This window comes from Scylla paramamosain, chromosome 3 (assembly GCF_035594125.1).
Source record: "Scylla paramamosain isolate STU-SP2022 chromosome 3, ASM3559412v1, whole genome shotgun sequence".
Classification (NCBI taxonomy): domain Eukaryota; kingdom Metazoa; phylum Arthropoda; class Malacostraca; order Decapoda; family Portunidae; genus Scylla; species Scylla paramamosain.
The window spans coordinates 25,523,022-25,543,021 of NC_087153.1; positions in this window are offsets into that span (position 1 = coordinate 25,523,022).

Here is a 20,000-nt window from a genome sequence, read left to right on the forward strand (position 1 = left end):
TAATCTAAACTGAAAACTTGACATCTCATGTCTAGCTAAAACAGGTTCTACGAAGTTATGCGTCCTGAGTCGTCTCCGCCTTTCCTCCCCCACCCCTCCCACACCGCTAACTCTGTACAGGGCCTTATTCGTCCATGTATGGAGTATGCTTTACATATTTGGGGGTTCAACTCATAATGCTCTTTTAGACAAGATGTAATCAAAAGCTTTTCGTTTTATCAACTCCTCTCCTCTAACTGACTGCAGCCTCTCTCTAATCGCCGCAGTGTTGCATCTTTTGCTATCTTCTACCATTATTTTCATGCTAGCTGCTCTTCTGATCTTGCTAACTACATGCCTCCCCTCCCGCGGCCTCGCCTGCACAGGTTTTTTTTTTTTTCTCACACCTCAATTCTTTCCACTTATCTAATGCAAGAGTTAATCGGTATTCTAAATTATTCATCCCTTTATCTGATAAACTCTGGAACTTAATACCTGCTTCTGTATTTCCTCCTTCCTGTGACTTGAACTCTTTAAAGACGGAGATTTTAAAACACTCATCTTTTAATTTTTGAGGACAGCTTTTGACTCTGTTCTGGGATCGGCTCCTTAATGAGTTGTTTTTTATTATAATTTCGTTGCTCTTGGCAGGTGCCCTTCCGACATAAAAAAAAAAATAAATTCCCAGTGCGTGTGAATTACGCATAACATTGGACTAGTTTTCTCTAAAAAAAAAAAAAAAAAAACGTACTGTGCTAAAAATGATCACAAGGAAAGACGGTGGAGGGAGAGGGTGGAGAAAAAGACAGACAGAGAAAGAGAGAGAGAGAGAGAGAGAGAGAGAGAGAGAGAGAGAGAGAGAGAGAGAGAGAGAGAGAGAGAGAGAGAGGACAAAAGGGTTGGTATATGAAAGCGTGTAATATTTCCCAGTTTTAATGAGTTGTTTCTTTGTGTCTCCCTGTCAGAATATTGGTGTTTGTGTCCAGTGGGTCTGTTTCTCTCTATCCAACTCCCCAACTCTCTCTTTCCCTATCTATTCTTGTTGTGGATGTTGCTGCTGCTGCTGCTGCTGCTGCTGCTGTTGTTGTTGTTGTTTTTGTTGTTGTTGTTGTTGCTGTTGTTAGTGTTCTTTTTGTTGTTGTTATTGTTGTTGTTGCTGTTGTTGTTGTTGTTGCTGTTGTTGTCGTTCTTGTTGTTGCTGTTGCTGCTGCTGCTGTTGTTGTTGGAACAAAACTAACATCAACTACTGCTACTAGTAATACTACTACTACTATGTACTATTAAAATATGGCGTCCTGCAGTACTATTAGATAATAATATATCAAGCAATACATAGCCATGGCCGACGTGGGCTTGTCCTTAAAGACAGGTGGCCATCCGAACTGCTGCTTCAGAGGAACATTACTGATGAGAGAGAGAGAGAGAGAGAGAGAGAGAGAGAGAGAGAGAGAGAGAGAGAGAGAGAGAGAGAGAGAGAGAGAGAGAGAGAGAGAGAGAGAGAGAAGCAAAGGTAAAAACATTAAGAGCAAGAATACAATCCCACTCATGTAGCTTTGCTAAAAAATATATATATATATATATATATATATATATATATATATATATATATATATATATATATATATATATATATATATATATATATATATATATATATATATATATATATATATATATATATATATATATATATATATATAAACTTTCATCTAAACGTATTATTTATTTATTTTATTTACGTTAAATAAAACGTATTATTTTTTGGCCCAATTTTTTATTAATTTACTTAGTATTTCGTACTTATAATGTACGAGTATGCTGCGTTCGTACCTTGCAACCATTTTTCAAGAGATCTGCTTAACACGAACGCCCTCTACTGTTTACATATTTGCAACAGTATTTATCTATGAATGCATGTGTATGTGTGCGTGTGTGTGTGTGTGTGTGAGTGTGTGTGTGTGTAATAATAATAATAATAATAATAATAATAATAATAATAATAATAATAATAATAATAATAATAAAAAACGGTTTATTATTCAAGCAGTTAACGAACTGAAAATGTACAGAGGGGGTGGGGAAATACTTAACATTAATCCTAAACCTAAGTCTAATCTAGAAGGGAAGCACCATTGATTGATGGCTTGCACCATTTTAGTAATCGCGCTGAGTCTGTACCGGTCCGTGCGCGCGCGCGTTTTTTTTTTTTTTTTTTTTTTTTTTTTGTGTGTGTGTGTGTGTGTGTGTGTGTGTGTGAGGTAATATTTACGCGAGGACGCAGGTACCTGAAAGAGGGCACATATGGGAGGAGGGGGGGAAGGGGATGAGACGGTGTTGGGTCACGGAGAAGATGGGAAGGATAGAATAAAGTTTATCTCAGAGGCAAAACACACACACACGTCTAATAATTTCTTCCCTTAATGTGTGTTTTTTTTCTTTCTTTCCTCTCTTTTGTATCTCTGATATGCGTACTTACATAACCCCCTTATAGTGTTCATCTCTGTCCCCTTCCCTCATGCAGTTTTCATATACTTTTGCATTTCTTCTACCAGCTTGTCTTACTTACTTTCCTTCTTCGTATTTTACTATCATTCTTTATGAACTTTATATATATATATATATATATATATATATATATATATATATATATATATATATATATATATATATATATATATATATATATATATATATACTCGTATATATATATATATATATATATATATATATATATATATATATATATATATATATATATATATATATATATATATATATTGTTACGACCACGATTCTCAGCTCCTCGTACAGCTGCCCCAAACTGGGCTAGCTTTCCCCAAGTCAGCACCTATGTGACTTGGTGCTGACCTTAATATGGGTTACAAGGTCCTTCTAGTCTCCTGCACCCTGTCAATAAGCAGTCATAAGACCAAGTTCTGGTCCCCTTCCCGGCCGCCACTACCTAGATTGGCCTACTTACATTACCACTTCCTGTGCAGTATGATATGGAGTTAACTCATCCCCACAAGGTCCTTCTGGTCTCCTGTAGTGAATTACACAACTGAAGTCGCAAATCTGTTTATCTCACCCACAGATAAGGAAATAATACTACAGTTAATTCCAAGAATTGGGTAAGAGTTGCAAGCAATGTTCTAGGAAAAAGGGACAGTTACGACAAAGGACACACACCTTAGAGGCTTATAATTATCTGTAGGTAACCTCCCACAAGATGGACCACCCACGACCCCAGATTATTATATCCTCCTGCAGATAAGTGTCAGTTACAGGTTGTTACTCAACAACCTGCGATCAGCGCAAATAGCAACCCTGGGCCGGCTAATGGTATCCACGAACGCCATGGTAGCAAGGCTGTTAACTGGTTGCTATAAACACCACCTCTTGAGGTGGTGTTAATGTGGCAGAAACTCTTATATAAATATTTATGTGCACAAAATAACTTTATTTTTTAAAACTGTTCTCAAGCCTTACCACAAAGGAAGCGTGGTTTTATGACGCACAAAATGAAAACTTGCATATAACACCCAAAATAAGGCTGAAGAGAAGGAGGCAAATTTGCCCTTGCCGATCGGTGAGACACGGCCCCGGACGCCACAATATTTGAGTTGTTTTCGCCCCTCTAGTGATTGCTGAAATGGAAATCATCTTTACATGGATGTATGATCGTCCCATGAGGATCGCCTTAACCCTTTGGCACTGAGTGATAGTGAACTGCTATTGAAATACCGCTTCCCTCAGCATGAACTAGTGTCTTGTTCGAGGAGATGCAGCTTCACCTGCAGAGGACTCAGTGTCGCCATGCAATTCTCACCCACAACTAGGTTTTGTTGGACCTGAGGCTATTTGCAAGTTGCTCCTTCCAAAATGTCATTAGAGACTGCTACTGGCCGGCTGGTAAGATACTTACGGTTGTTGGTATTGCGTGCTTGGTAATTATCTAGAATCCTTTCCCGGCCTTATTACTGGTCGATTTTCTTGTATTCTTTCACATATACCTTTAGATACATCTAAAATGTAAATATAAGGTCGGAAAGAAGTGACCCTGCCCTCCATGGTCTCCCACAGTTAGGTTAGGATAAGTAATGTTAGCACAAGATTCTGGTTGTGTTTTTTCGTTGCAAAATTAAAATCAAATTTGGTGCCGTTTTTATATTGTCATTCTATTATATTTTTTTTTTTCTTTGAATGTTAGGTGACTGACATATTTTCGGCCCTGTGCTCGTGTTAAACATTAATAAAGTTTTTTGTACTATATGTATACTGTATGCATATCCAGTGTTAGGGTAGAATATATATTTGTTTGTTTGTTGATGAGCATCTAAATTCATAATGCATAACATTGCATAAATATTTGTGAGCCATGTGTGATATATAATAATACCAACCACTGCTAGACTACTGTCACAGCGACTACGTACACCTAACTCATTATGTATGCATTCATATTGCTTGTAATATTGCTTTCCTTTACATTGTTATGTTACATATTATTAATTTGCTTCATATTTTTATCAGAAGAAAACTTTGGCACAATACCATTTCATGAGTGATAAGCAGCCTTACTGCATTACTAAATCATAAAAATCTGAATTGGGATCTCAATATTGCAGGCAATAATGGGTATCCACTTGACGCCTTATCTCATGGTCCCAGTGAGCAACCCCTCAACCCCAACCTCTAAGCCCCTCACAAAAGTCTATAAAACCTATATTTGTTTCCAGCTATCCCCTCTTCGCTTCAGCATCCATGTGTGGACCCTGAACATGCAGTGCACCAGATAGTTCAACACATTTCGGGGAGAATTTCCCTGCAGGAAATCATCCAAAACTTCTACCAGCAATAAAAGAAGACAGGTATCATACTCGTATGCATGTGTCAGTAATCATGTACTGAATGAAATAATGGTTTTCCATGTATCAATGCATACTAAATTAGAAAGGTCACTGCAGCATTTTATTTAATCTATAAATGAAAAAGCTTGCTAGTATTAGATATGAATAATACAAAAAATATAGAAAAAAGTTTAGGGGAGGAGGCAGTAGACACCTGCCGAAACGATAATTACTCCCAGTGATGTCTAAAGCACTGTTCAGGGGGTGCTGTGAACTTATCATTAAACCCAGCTGTGACCTCACTGAACGTTTCCCTTTATGTCTCACAACACAAGGGGGCAGTCACAACCTGCCCTCTAAAGACAACTCTCTTCCTCCACACAAAACTACAAGCACCTAATAACACACACACCCTTCACTCAAAAATTTTAAAATCATTATGGCGACTCCTACACCAGCCTCGGGGTCCCCATCTGGGGAGGGGACCATAAATGTCCCCAGGTCGGACTGCCTTTCTGTCAACGACCCTAAGTGTCTTGACACCCCCCTCAACTTTTTCTTCATTAACTTCTGCAACATTCGCGGTCTAGGATCTAATTTTCAATCTGTAGAACACCACCTCTCCTCTTCTAAACCTCATCTTCTTTTCCTCACTGAAACTCAGGTGTCTGAGGCAACTGACAGTAGCCCCTTTTCTGTTCCCTCCTACTTTCTCTATCCTCATTTTCGATCCAAAGTTGGATGCTGCGTTTATGTGCGCAATGACTTAACCTGTTCTCGTGCCCACGCTCTTGAATCTTCCGAGTTTTCCACCATCTGACTATGACTACAGAGTCACTCTCATACTAAATTTATATGTGCTGTATACCTCTCTCCTAACTCCTCTGACTATAACAAATTCTTTGACTACTTAACTTCCAAAGTGGAGCATATTCTGATCCTCTTCCCTTTTGCAGAGATCTCCATTCTTGGAGACTTCAATGTTCACCACCAGATTTAGCTTTCCTCTCCCTTCACTGACCATCCAGGTGAACTAGCTTACAACTTTGCTATCCTCCATGACCTAGAGCAATTGGTACAACACCCTACTCGTATTCCTGACCGTCTTGGAGATACGCCCAACATTCTTGCCCTTTTCCTGACCTCTAATCCTTCTGCTTATGCAGTCACGAAAGTGCCTCTGGCGTTTTGCCTCTGCTAGTTGGGGAGACGTGAGGAGGTATTTTGCTGATTTTCCTTGGAATGACTACTGCTTCCGTGTCAGAGACCTGTCTTTGTGTGCTGAGTGCTTAACAGAGGTGATAGTGTCTGGCATGGAGGCATACATTCCTCACTCTTTTTCTCGTCCTAAACCTTCTAAATCTTGGTTTAACACAGCTTGTTCTCGTGCTATACATGATAGAGAGGTGGCCCACAAAAGGTACTTTTTCAGCCTTCCATCCCCAGAATCTCATAAACTTTATATTTCTGCCCGGAACCATGCCAAATCTGTTCTCCAACTAGCTAAAAACTCCTTCATTAACAGAAAATGTTAAAACCTTTCAAGATCTAACTCCCCTCGTGATTTCTGGCATCTAGCCAAAAATATCTCCAATAACTTTGCTTCTTCTTCTTTCCCTCCTCTAGTTCAACCAGATGGCACCACTGCTATCACATCTATTTCTAATGCTGAACTCTTTGCTCAAACCTTTGCTAAAAACGCTACCTTGGACGATTCTGGGCTTGTTCTTCCCTCTCCTCCACCCTCTGACTACTTCATGCCACGTATTAAGATTCTTTGCAATGATGTTTTCCATGCCCTGGCTGGCCTAAACCCTCGGAAGGCTTATGGACCTGATGGGGTCCCTCCTATTGTTCTCCGAAACTGTGCCTCCGTGCTTGCACCTTGCCTAGTCAAACTCTTTCAGCTCTGTCTGTCAACATCTACCTTTCCTTCTTGCTGGAAGTTTGCCTACATTCAACCTGTTCTTAAAAAGGGTGACCGTTCTAATCCCTCAAACTACCGTCCTATTGCTTTAATTTCCTGCCTATCTAAAGTTTTTGAATCTATCCTCAACAGGAAGATTCTTAAACATCTATCACTTCACAACCTTCTATCTGATCGCCAGTATGGGTTCCGTCAAGGCCGCTCTGCTGGTGAATTTCTGGCTTTCCTTACTGAATCTTGGTCATCCTCTTTTAGAGATTTTGGTGAAACTTTTGCTGTTGCCTTGGACATATCAAAAGCTTTTGATAGAGTCTGGCACAAAGCTTTGATTTCCAAACTACCCTCCTACGGTTTCTATTCTTCTCTCTGTAACTTCATCTCAAGTTTCCTTTCTGACTGTTCTATTGTTGCTGTGGTAGACGGTCACTGTTCTCCTAAATCTATTAGCAGTGGTGTTCCTCAGGGTTCTGTCCTGTCACCCACTCTCTTCTTATTATTCATTAATGATCTCCTAAACCAAACTTCTTGTCCTATCCACTCCTACGCTGATGATACCACCCTGCACTTTTCCACTTTTCATAGACGTCCAACCCTTCAGGAGGTAAACATATCACACAGGGAAGCCACAGAACGCCTGACTTCTGATCTTTCTAAAATTTCTGATTGGGGCAGAGTAAACTTGGTATTGTTCAATGCCTCAAAAACTCAATTCCTCCATCTATCAACTCGACACAACCTTCCAGACAACTATCCCCTCTTCTTCAATGACACTCAACTGTCCCCCTCTTCTACACTGAACATCCTCGGTCTGTCCTTTACTTATAATCTGAACTGGAAACTTCCCATCTCATCTCTAGCTAAAACAGCTTCTATGAAGTTAGGTGTTCTGAGACGTCTCCGCCAGTTTTTCTCACCCCCCCCAGCTGCTAACTCTGTACAAGGGCCTTATCCGTCCATGTATGGAGTATGCTTCACATGTCTGGGGGGGGTTCCACTCATACTGCTCTTCTAGACAGGGTGGAATCAAAAGCTTTTCATCTCATCAGCTCCTCTCCTCTAACTGACTGTCTTCAGCCTCTCTCTCTCACCGCCGCAATGTTGCATATCTAGCTGTCTTCTATCGCTATTTTCATGCTAACTGCTCTTCTGATCTTGCTAACTGCATGCCTCCCCTCCTTCCGCGGCCTCGCTGCACAAGACTTTCTTCTTTCTCTCACCCCTATTCTGTCCACCTCTCTAACGCAAGAGTTAACCAGTATTCTCAATCATTTATTCCTTTCTCTGGTAAACTCTGGAACTCCCTGTCTGCTTCTGTATTTCCACCTTCCTATGACTTGAATTCCTTCAAGAGGGAGGTTTCAAGACACTTATCCATCAATTTTTGACCACTGCTTTGACCCTTTTATGGGACTGGCATTTCAGTGGGCTTTTTTTTTTTTATTAAATTTTTGTTGCCCTTGGCCAGTGTCCTTCCTACATAAAAAAAAAAAAATGCAAGTACCAAAGCCTTTGGTGCCACATGTGGAGAAAAAAAAATCAACTGAGTATAGCTCAGGGCCTGTAAAACTCAACTAGGTAAATAAACATATGTACAAAAATTCCCACCAGGTCACCATAAAAAAAAAAAACTTTAAGCTGACCTACACAGATGGCAGTTACTTTGTGCTTTTAAGTAATATTAAGGCATTGTAGATATCACAGTTAACTAACAGCAACATGAATCACAGCACAAAAGAATGGTGAAATACTTTGGATTGGTAATGTATTAATATAAAGAAGATAAAGTAAAACAAATAAATAAATAGTACTAGATATTTTTTAACATTTTCAGCAATTTGTTAATGTTTTGTGTTGGCCTTAAAGCACTCAGTAGCACGAGTCATAAACTGCCTGAATAAATCTAAAAAATTCTCCTTGTATTTGGGCTAATTGCTGCTGAGATTACACCTCCCGTTCTGCCTGCCACCATCTCCAGTTGTGCTTGCCATCATCTTCCGTTGTGCCTGCCACCAGCTCCCGTTGTGCCTTCACTAGTCCATGTAGGAGATCTAACATCTTCGCTATAAAATTGTTGCACCTGCTCAAGTTATGGCTACAATAAATTTAAGATGTAAACATTATTTTGATTAACAAATTTAAGTAGCACATTAATGGACTGTAATAAAAAACATGCTGTTAAAAACTACAGCACACGATAAATATATATAATGCTGACAAGTATATACTGAAGAACAAAATTTAATGTATGCTGACATGAAAAAATGGCATAGTTTTTCCCCATTGGGAAACGTCATCTGTATGATGGATGATTTGGGAAGTCAGGTCCTCATCCACTGTCAGTAATGACGGTGACTCTCCCTTGCAGACTTCATCGCCACTGCTGGTGGATGGCTGTGGTTCAGCAGAGGACCAGACACTCCTGAAAAAAAAAAGAAGCAAAGTTCCTAAAGTATTCCAGGGAGGGAATAACTTGGTATTTTGTGATAGCTGTTTTTACTGACTTATTTATTTTTAATGAGCAATCAACTTATTCTTGTCTATTATATAGTTTTCCTGGATTAATATTCAAGTGTGCATGTATCTGAATTGGGAAGTTGAATGGTGGATCTGTTGCCCTTGCAATTGAAGTCCCCAACCTGCATGGATTGCAATATATATATATATATATATATATATATATATATATATATATATATATATATATATATATATATATATATATATATATATATATATATATATATATATATATATATATATATATATATATATATATATATATATGTATATATATATATATATATATATATCATCAGCCAGTTAGAGCCTCCTATTTCAACCTAAATCTATCTGTTCTAACACTTGAATGTATTAGAGCTTATCTTGAAAAGTTATTAAGCACTGCAGTGGTCACTGTCTTAGATCTGACTGCCACAGATACTGTACACACTACTATTTGTAATCCAGTGCTTTGCATGATTAATAATTAGGAGTAAGGGTGGGTCCCCAGGCTAGCTAATAACCATAACCAAGAACATGCTTTCACATTATGACACTAGGATTTATTCCTGATATATTCCTAATGTTGTTGGGATCATAACTTTATAAATTGTGGCTCGTAGTTATTTCACTATGTTAACTACGTTAAATACTGATAAACTTTACAACAACACCACCATCAAATTACCATGTGTATACAAAAGCAAACTTTTGTGATATAATTGGATTGGTTTTCAACATTGCCAACACCAGCCTAACTTAACCCAACCTGATTAACCTAACACAACCTAATTTAATCTAAACTTTTCAGAACGTAAAACAAGCATTAAAGAAATAAACCTGTTCCAGCAGTTTGGTCAAGAAAAAAATAATGCCCATACCAAACCTATATGTAAGTCACTAGTATATGTCACAAACGATGAGCAGAAAGAAATTATTTTTAATTTACTCAAAGCAATGTCCAAAACATTAACTGAATCCTATATGGAATTTGGTTAAGATGAAACAATAAGCAAATATGTTACTGTGTGCCTGGAACCATAAGCCATAACTTCACTCACCTGCCACATCCTCCAAAGCTTTTTTCTTTTGTGGTGTGAGTTTTGCTGTCTACCGCACCCCGACTCTACACCTCCTCCATCAAGGGTAAGGTCTCAGTGTCAGTGAATCATTGTCTCCTTGTTTTCAACAGGACTTCACTAGCCATGATGAAAGCATTGTGGGGACAGTTGACTGTGTTGAGTGGCGGCTGTGGGCGCGTGACGCTGTATCAAAGTTTGTAAACAATGCCATCGGACTTCCTCAGCGACAACACAAACTCTTTTTGTGATTGGCTGCCTTGCGTGTGACGTCGAGTCAGTGACGTATCACCCCCCCTCTCCTCCCGGTGGCCAATGAGCATTCTTAGGCGAGTTAACAGCCTCTACTCGGCAATCGCCGCAAGTCTTTGTGGATACCGTTTCTCGGTGGTTATTACACGGTTGCTGTGAGAGTGAGAGGTTGCCCAGGAAGTTGCTAATAGCACCCGCGACAACAACCTGCTTCGAGGATCTGGCCCACAAACTCCTAGGGAAGACAGGCCTCTGCCACCCATGAGCCGGCAGGGCTCGAGGAGGGAGTAAACTTCATTGTACACTCCACAGCCCTTAAAAGGAACTATGAAACTCAGTAGCATTTAATATTACAAAAAAAAAAAAAAAAAAAAACTAGAGACACAGGAACATACAGCCCACAGACAAAAAAGGGAGAGCTGGCAAACGCTGAATAGTACCGAACAATACCACAATACCAGGAAGTCGGTGATAAAATATCTATTAAGGTCCAGGGGGGAACAACAACCCAGACTGGCTTAGGGAGGCTCCTACCACTTCCCTATATGAGCAGAGGTTACTGCTTCACTATCCAACTAATGTATGATTAAACTAAAAGCCCTCTAATCTGTATTCCCCCTCTATCTCTGTGCCTTGTCTTGCCTCTCCCAATGTACGTCTGATCTCTGTGGGCGCTGGTCACGGACTGACTGACTCGAAAGCGTGGGAAGCGATGAGGAACGCTCTCCCACTGCTACTACAGGGGGATGGGTTTACAAGAGAGAGGGTGGGGGGGGGTGACATGTACATAGACACACACCCGCCGACTCGCGCATATTGCGAGCTGACGTAATAAAACACTTTTCTTCTGAAAATTCTGGTTACTAAACTATGAAGGCTTGAGGAATACTGCTTACTTTATCTTCAAGAGCAACTCTTCTACTAAATACTGGGTGAGACTCAAATTGAATGAACAAGGGGAAATAAGAAAATTACGTGGGGAACACGAGTGATTCTATGTGGATAACTGTTATACTAAAGAACTGCGGGTTGGGTTATGCATCGGAGACGCATCCAATTCTTGTCCCCAGCCTGCCTCTATTCTCATCTCTCTCTCTCTCTCTCTCTCTCTCTCTCTCTCTCTCTCTCTCTCTCTCTCTCTCTCTCTCTCTCTCTCTCTCTCTCTCTCTCTCTCTCTCCGTCTTCTTCCCTGCTTTGTACTCTCACTTCCTCTTTCATTAGTTCTTCTGTTCGTTTTAAGCTAATTCACAAGGCTGCTTATATATATATATATATATATATATATATATATATATATATATATATATATATATATATATATATATATATATATATATATATATATATATATATATATATATATATATATATATATATATATATATATATATATATATATATATATATATATATATATATATATATATATATATATAAGCAGCCTTGTCAATTAGCTTAAAACTCACTTTTGTCCCACTTTATCTCTTATCTTTCTTTTTCGTCCTTGCCGTCTCATCTTGCTTCTCCTTCTCCTCCTCATCCTCTATTGTCTCCTAGTCCCAGGAAAAGCTCATTCAGACAGATATCGTGTAATCAACAGGTACCAATCGGTCCCGCTATTTGTATCTTTTCCTTCAATGTGGAGGGGTCGACGCTGCTGATTTTATTTTTAATTTAATCTGCACAGATGTTGGAGGTTGAGGAAGCATTGAAGATTTCATTTAAGTTTTAAAAAATATGGAGAAGTGTTTTTTTCTTATTAATCTTACGTTAACAAAAAAAAAAACAGATAAAGTAGATGGAAAAACTCAACATGTGATGAATTTCAGTGGCATAATAGCAACAGGTGTTCGTAATGAAGTAACTATCATTGATATTTTATACTCGTATGTGTGTGTGTGTGTGTGTGTGTGTGTGTGTCATAAACAGATAAACAGATAGGTAGATAGACATAAGATGTACTTATACTTAAATAATACGTTTTCATTAAGTACAGAACTCCATGAGCGTGACAGAAAAATGTATTTTGTTGATACTGGAAAATTTGGAAGAAAGTCGTGATTAGTGATCTGATTAATGAGAGAGAGAGAGAGAGAGAGAGAGAGAGAGAGAGAGAGAGAGAGAGAGAGAGAGAGAGAGAGAGAGAGAGAGAGAGAGAGAGAGAGAGAGAGAGAGAGAGAGAGAGAGAGAGAGAGAGAGAGAGAGAGAGAGAGAGAGAGAGAGAGAGAGAGAGAGAGAGAGAGAGAGAGAGAGAGAGAGAGAGAGAGAGAGAGAGAGAGAGAGAGAGAGAGAGAGAGAGAGAGAGAGAGAGAGAGAGAGAGAGAGAGAGAGAGAGAGAGAGAGAGAGAGAGAGAGAGAGAGAGAGAAAGTCACGTATGAATAATGATGAAAGAGGAAGCACGATAAAAAAAATAAAATAAAAAAATAAACAGGAAAGAAGGACGAGCTATGGGAGTGACATAAAGATGTACAAGGGAAAGGAAAGGAACACGGAAAATAGGAACTGTAAGAGATGGGTAGATGATACAAAAGGAATACACAATTCCCCTAAATTTTGATTTGAAAAGGAGAATTAACCAATGAATCTAGGATTCAATGAAATGTAACAAAAACTAAAAGTAAGGAAATATATAAAAATTAAACAAATAAAAAAATACTGATAAAGGCTATTAATTATCAATACAATTAAAACGTGGATTCATTCGATTTTTTTACTCTGAAAACAAAAGTGAACGAAATTTTGCAATCGCATTTATTTTAGTCCGTATTTAGAGAATACTCAAGATTTATACCGAATAAAACAAAACAAAACAAAAAAAATCAATCTTTATTTTTATTGCCATTAAGACTTCAATTTCTCATAAATCTATTACTGATTTCATTGAATGGATAACTACCACGCACAGTTAACAGTCGCTAATAAATAAATAAATTAATTGATTAATTAATAAATAAACAAGGAGAGGTATAGAAAGGAAGATGAGACTTGAAAAACTGGAAATCTACAATGACAGAAAGGGAATAAAAATCTAGGGGAGAGAGAGAGAGAGAGAGAGAGAGAGAGAGAGAGAGAGAGAGAGAGAGAGAGAGAGAGAGAGAGAGAGACCTCACTGTTCCGGTATGGGAAGTGTGTGTGATCTCAGTCATTATGAGGCCTGAACTCTTCACAAGGGGAAGGCTGATTGTGTCGCAAGATAGGCAGACGGACGTTGATAATTAAGGCTCTTCTCGCGGCCTCACTGAGCAACAGGGTTGGCATTAACCCATTAATTTCCTGTATAATACAAGTTAACACATGCTTTTTTTTCCAAACGGACAAACCTGTATCAGCATGACCTAAACAAGTGTCTGTTCTTCATTTATAGAAAGTGTCAAAATCTTTCAAGATCCAACTCCCTTTATAACTTCTGGCACCTACCCAAAAACATCTCCAGTAACTTTCTGTCTTCATCTTTCCCTCTTTTATTTCAACTTGATAGCACCACTGCCATCTCTTCTATTTCTGAAGCATTTTTTTTTTTTATGTAGGAGGGACACCAGCCAAGGGCAAAAGAAAAAAAAATTCCAATAGAAAAAAGGCTCACTGGGATGTCAGTCCCCGAATAGGGTCCGAAACAGCAGTCAAAAATTGAAGGATAAGTGTCTTGAAACCTCCCTCATGAAGGAATTCAAGTCATAGGAAGGTGGAAATACAGATGCAAACAGGGAGTTCTAGAGTTTACCAGAGAAAGAGATGAACGATTAAAAATACTGGTTAACTCTTGCATTACTGAGGTGGACAAAATACGGGTGAGAGAAAGAAGAAAGTCTTGTGCAGCAAGGCCGCGGGAGGAGGGGGGAGGCACGCAGTTAGCAAGATCAGAAGAGCAGATAGCATGAAAAAAGCGGTAGAAGACAGCAATAAATGCAACATTGCAGCGATGAGAAAGAGGCTGAAGACAGTCAGTTAGAGGGGAGGAGTTGATGAAACAAAAAGCTTTTCATTCTACTATGAAAAGCGGTATGAGTGGAACCCCCCAGACTCAATGCATGGACAGATTAGGCCTCTATACAGAGTTAGCCTCTATACAGAGTTAGAATGCTTAACTTAATAGAAGATGTTTTAGCTAAAGATGAGATGTGGAGTTTCCAGTTTAGATTATAAGTAAAGGACAGGCCAAGGATATTCAGTGTAAAAGAAATGGACAGTTTAGTGTCATTGAAGAAGAGGGGACAGCAATCTGGAAAGTTGTGTCGAGTTGATAAGTGAAGGAATTGAGTTTTTGAAGCATTAAACAATACTAAATATCCTCTGCCCCTATCACAAATTTTAGAGAGACCAGAAGTCAAGCCTTCTATGGCTCCTGTGCGTTAACTGTTTACGTCCTGAAGAGTTGGACGTCTACGAAATGACGTGAAAATGTACCGGCGGTGTCATAAGCGTAGAAGTGGATAGGACAAATTTGTCCTATCCACTGTCCTTTGGTTTAGATCATTGATGAATAACAGAAAGAGAGTGAATGACAGGACAGAACCCTGAGGAACACCACTGTTAGTAGATTTAGAAGAACAATGACCGTCTACCAGAGCAGCAACAGAACAATCTGAAAGTAAACTTGAGATGAAGTTACAGACAAAAGGATAGAAGCAGTAGGAGGGTAGTTTGGAAATCAAAAGCTTTTGATATGTCTAAATATGCAAATATTTCACAAAAATCTCTAAAAGAGGATGGCCAAAGACTTAATAAGGAAAGCCTGATCACCAGTACAGCAGCTTTGACGGAACCCATACTGGCGATTAGGTAGAAAGTTGTGAAGTTGAGGATAAAATTTAAGAATTTAAATATAAATTTAAAAACTTTAAAGGGGCAGAAAATTTAAGAAATAGGACGGTAGTTTTGAGGGATTAGAACGGTCACCCTTTTTAGGAAGAGGCTTAATGTAGTTGAGTTGAAAAATTTTCACTAGGAAAGGTGCAAGCACGGAGGCGCCGTTTTGGAGAACAATAGGAGGGACCCCATCAGGTCTACAAGCCTTCGGAGAGTTTAGGCCAGCAAGAGCATGGAAAACACCATTGCGAAGAATTTTAATAGGTAGCATGAAGTAGTCAGAGGGTAGAGGAGAGGGAAGAACAAGCCCTGAATCGTCCAAGCTTTTTAGCAAAGCTTTGAGCGAAGAGTTCAGCTTTAGAGATAGATGTGATAGCAGTGGTGCCATCTGGTTGAAATAAAGGAGGGAAAGAAGAAAAAGCAAAGTTATTGGGTATATTTTTGTCTAGGTGCCAGAAGTCACGAGGGAAGTTAGATCTTGAAAGATTTTGACACTTTCTATTAATTAAGGAGTTTTTGGCTAGCTGGAGAACAGACTTGGCATGATTCCGGGCAGAAATAAAAAGCACATGAAATTCTGGTATTGGGAGGCTCAAGTACCTTTTGTGGGCCACCTCTCTATCTTGTATAGCATGAAAATAGGTTGTGTGAAACCAATGTTTGGAAGGTTTAGCTCGAGAAAAGAGTGAGGAATGTACACCTCCATGCCAGACACTACCACATCTGTTATGTGTTCAGCACACAGAGACGGGTCTCTGACACGAAAGCAGTAGTCATTCCAAGGAAAATGAACAAAATACCTCCTCAGGTCATCCGAACTAGCAGAGGCAAAACGCCAGAGGCACATCCGCCTAAGGGGATGCTGAAGAGGGACTGGAGCGATAGGGCAAGATATAGATATCAGGTTGTGATCAGAGAAGCCCAACAACAGAGAAGATAGTGTAACAGCGAAAGCAGAAGGATTAGAGGTTAGGGAAAGATCAAGAATGTTGGGCATATCTTCAAGATGGGATACGACTAGGGTGTTGCACCACTTGGTCTAGGTCGTGGAGGATAGCAAAGTTAAAGGCTAGGTCACCAGGATGGTCAGTGAAGGGAGAGGAAAGCAAAGCTGGTGGTGGACACTGAAGTCTCCAAGAATGGAGATCTCCGCAAAAGGGAAGAGTGTCAGAATGTGCTCCACTTTGGAAATTAAGTAGTCAAAGAATTTCTTATAGTCAGAGGAGTTAGGTAAGAGGTATGCAACACATAAATGTAGTTTGAGAGTGACTCTGTAGTCGTAGCCAGATGGTGGAAAACTCAGTAGATTCAAGAGTGTAGGAACGAGAACGCACGTCTTTGCGCACAAAGTCGCAGCATCCAGCAGTAGGAGGGAACAGAAAAGGGGCTACTGTCAGTTGCCTGAGACACCTGTGTTTTAGTGAGAAAGGGAAGACGAGATTTAACAGGGGAGACGTGGTGCTCTACAGATTGAAAATTAGATCTAAGATCGCGAGTACTGCAGAAGTTAATGAAGAAAAAGTTGAGGGTGGTGTCGAGACACTTAGGGTCGATACCAAGAGCATTCCGATCTATGGGCATTTGTGGTCCCCTCCCCAGATGGGGACTCCGAGGCTGGTGCTGGTGATAATTTTTAATTTTGAGTGAAGGGTGTGTGTGTAATTGGATGCTTGTAGTTTTGTGTGAAAGAAGAGAGTTGACTTTAGAGGGCATGCTGTGACTGCCCCCTTGTGTTGTTAGACACAAAGGAAAACGATCAGTAAGGTCACAGCTGGGTTTGATAATAATTTCACAGCACCCCCTGATTCAGTGCTTTAGGCTTCATTAGGAGTAGTTATAGTTTCGGCAGGTGCCTACTGCCTCTTCCTACTACCTACTGAACTCTTTACTCACACCTTTGCTAAAAACTCAACCTACTGCCTCTTCCTACTGCCTACTGAACTCTTCACTCACACCTTTGCTAAAAACTCAACAGTGGATGGTACAGGGGTTGTTCCTACCTCTCCTCCATCCTCTGACTACTTCATGCTACCCATTAAAATCCTTCGCATTGATATTTTCCATGCCCTCACTGACATAAACCCTTGGAAGGCTTGTGGACTTGATGGGGTTCCTCCTATTGTCCTCCGTAACTGTGCCTCAGTGCTTGCACCTTAGCTAGTCAAACTCTTCCATCTCTGTCTATCGACTTCTACCTTTCCTTCTTGTTGGAAGTTTTGCTTAAATGCAGACTGTTCCTAAAAAAAAATAAAGTGACTATTCTATTCCCTCAAACTATAGTACTATTGCTTTAATTTACTGCTTCTCTAAAGTTTTGAATCTATCCTCAACAAGAATGTTCTTAAACATCTATCACTTCACAATCTTCTGTCTGATCGCCAGTATGGGTTCCGTCAAGCCCGCTCTACTGGTGATCTTTTGGCTTTTCTTACTGAGTCTTGGTGATCCTCTTCTAGGGATTTTGGTGATTTTTTTTTTTGCTGTTGCCTTAGACATATGTAAAGCTTTTAATAGAGTATGGCACAAAGCTTTGATTTCCAAACTACCCTCCTACGGTTTCTATTCTTCTCTCTGTAACTTTGTCTCAAGTTTCCTTTCTGACCATTCTTTTGCTATTGTGGTAGATGGTCACTGTTCTTCTCCTAAATCTATTAACAGTGGTGTTCGTCAAGGTTATGTCCTGTCATCCACTCACTTTCTATTATTCATCAATGATCTTCTAAACCAAACTTCTTGCCCTATTCACTCCTACGCTGATGATACCACCCTGCATTTTCCCACGTCTTTTCGTAGACGTCCAACCCTTCACGAAGTAAACAATTCTCGCAGGGAAGCCACAGAGCGCCTGATTTCTGATCTCTCTAAAATTTCTTTCTTATTGAAGCAGAGCAAACTTAGTATTGTTCCATGCCTCAAAAACTCAGTTCCTCCATCTATCATCTCGACACAGTCTTCCAGGTAACTATCCCCTCTTCTTCAATTACACTCAACTGTCAACCCCTCTTCGGCACTGAACATCCTCGGTCTGTACTTTATTTCTAATTTAAATTTGAAACCACATCTCATCTTTAGCTAAAACAGCTTCTGTGAAATTAGATGTTCTGGGTCGTCTAAGCCAGTTTTTATCACCCCTAACAACTGTTAACACTGTACAGGGGCCTTATCCGTCCATGTATGGAGTATGCATCACATGTATGGGGCAAAGAATAGGTTTAACTCATACCGCTCTTTTATGCAGGATGGAATCAAAAGCTTTAAGTGTTATTAATTCCTCTCCTCTAACTGACTCTCTTCAGTCTCTCTCTCATCGTCAAAATGTTGCATCTCTTGCTAGCTTCTACCGCTATTTTCATGGCAACTGCTCTTCTGATCTTGCTAACTGCATGTCTCCCCTCCTCTAGCGGCCTCGCTACACAAGATTTTCTTCTTTCTCTCAATCCTATTCTTTCCACCTCTCTAATGCAAAAGTTAACCAGTATTCTTTTTTAATCATTAATTTTTTTTTCTGGGAAACTTTGGAACTCCCTGCCTGCTTTTGTACTTCTACCTTTCTATGATATGAACTCTATCAAAAGGTAAGAAGGTTGTAAGACACTTGTCCTGTAATTTCTGACTACCACTTTTTGCCTTAGTGGGCTCTTTTTTTTTATTATATTTTTGTTGCTTTTGGCCGGTGCTCCTCCAACATGAAAAAAAAAAAATTCAAACCTTTTGTTTCATTCTATATTACTTTTTAATTGCTTATTTAAACTGATTTACATATAAACATGAGGAATAAAAAAAATAAATAAAATCCCTTAAAAACAAGAAAACCACAACACACACACACACACACACACACACACAAAGTGGGTTGAGTTAAAAAAAAAAAATTTCAAACTCTGCTGACCTAGATGTTTTACTTTCTCTCACCCCTATTCTGTCCACCTCTCTATTGCAAGAGTTGACTAGTATAGCCCTTTCAAAAATAAATTGGAACTCCTTGCCCGCTTCTGTATTCCTCCGTTCCTATGACATGAATTCTTTCAAGTGGGAAGTTTCAAGGCACCTTTCTAATATTGGTTAATTTTTTTGGGCCCTTCCTCTTTGGGGACCGGCACCTCAATAGGCCTTTTTCTCCATATATATTTTGTTGACCTTGGCCAGTACACCTCTTAATTAAAAAAAAAGCCTGTTAATATAATGATAACTTTAGTAATTTTTATTCTTTGATAACGATGACAAGATATTTCCTTCCATTTCCTTATCGTCTTCTTCCTCTCCCTCCTCCTCTTCTTCCTCTTCCTCCTCCTTCTCCTCCTCTTCCTCCTCCTCTTCTTGTTTTTGTTTTTGTTCTTGTTCTTCTTGTTCTTCTTGTTCTTCTCTTTCCTATTATTAAAATTGATTTCTAAATTAAATTTCCATTTACGTTTAATTCAAGCCGTCAGTTATTAGTTTGTGCTTCTTTCTTCATTTTATGAGAGAAAATATTATCGACTTGATAAACACACCCATTAACGTACACACACACACACACACTAGAAAAGGGAGACACACCTGCTAACGAGGCACTAATCAGTCTTTCCTGTCACTGAACGCCAAGGACAAAGACCGTACAGACTTCAAGA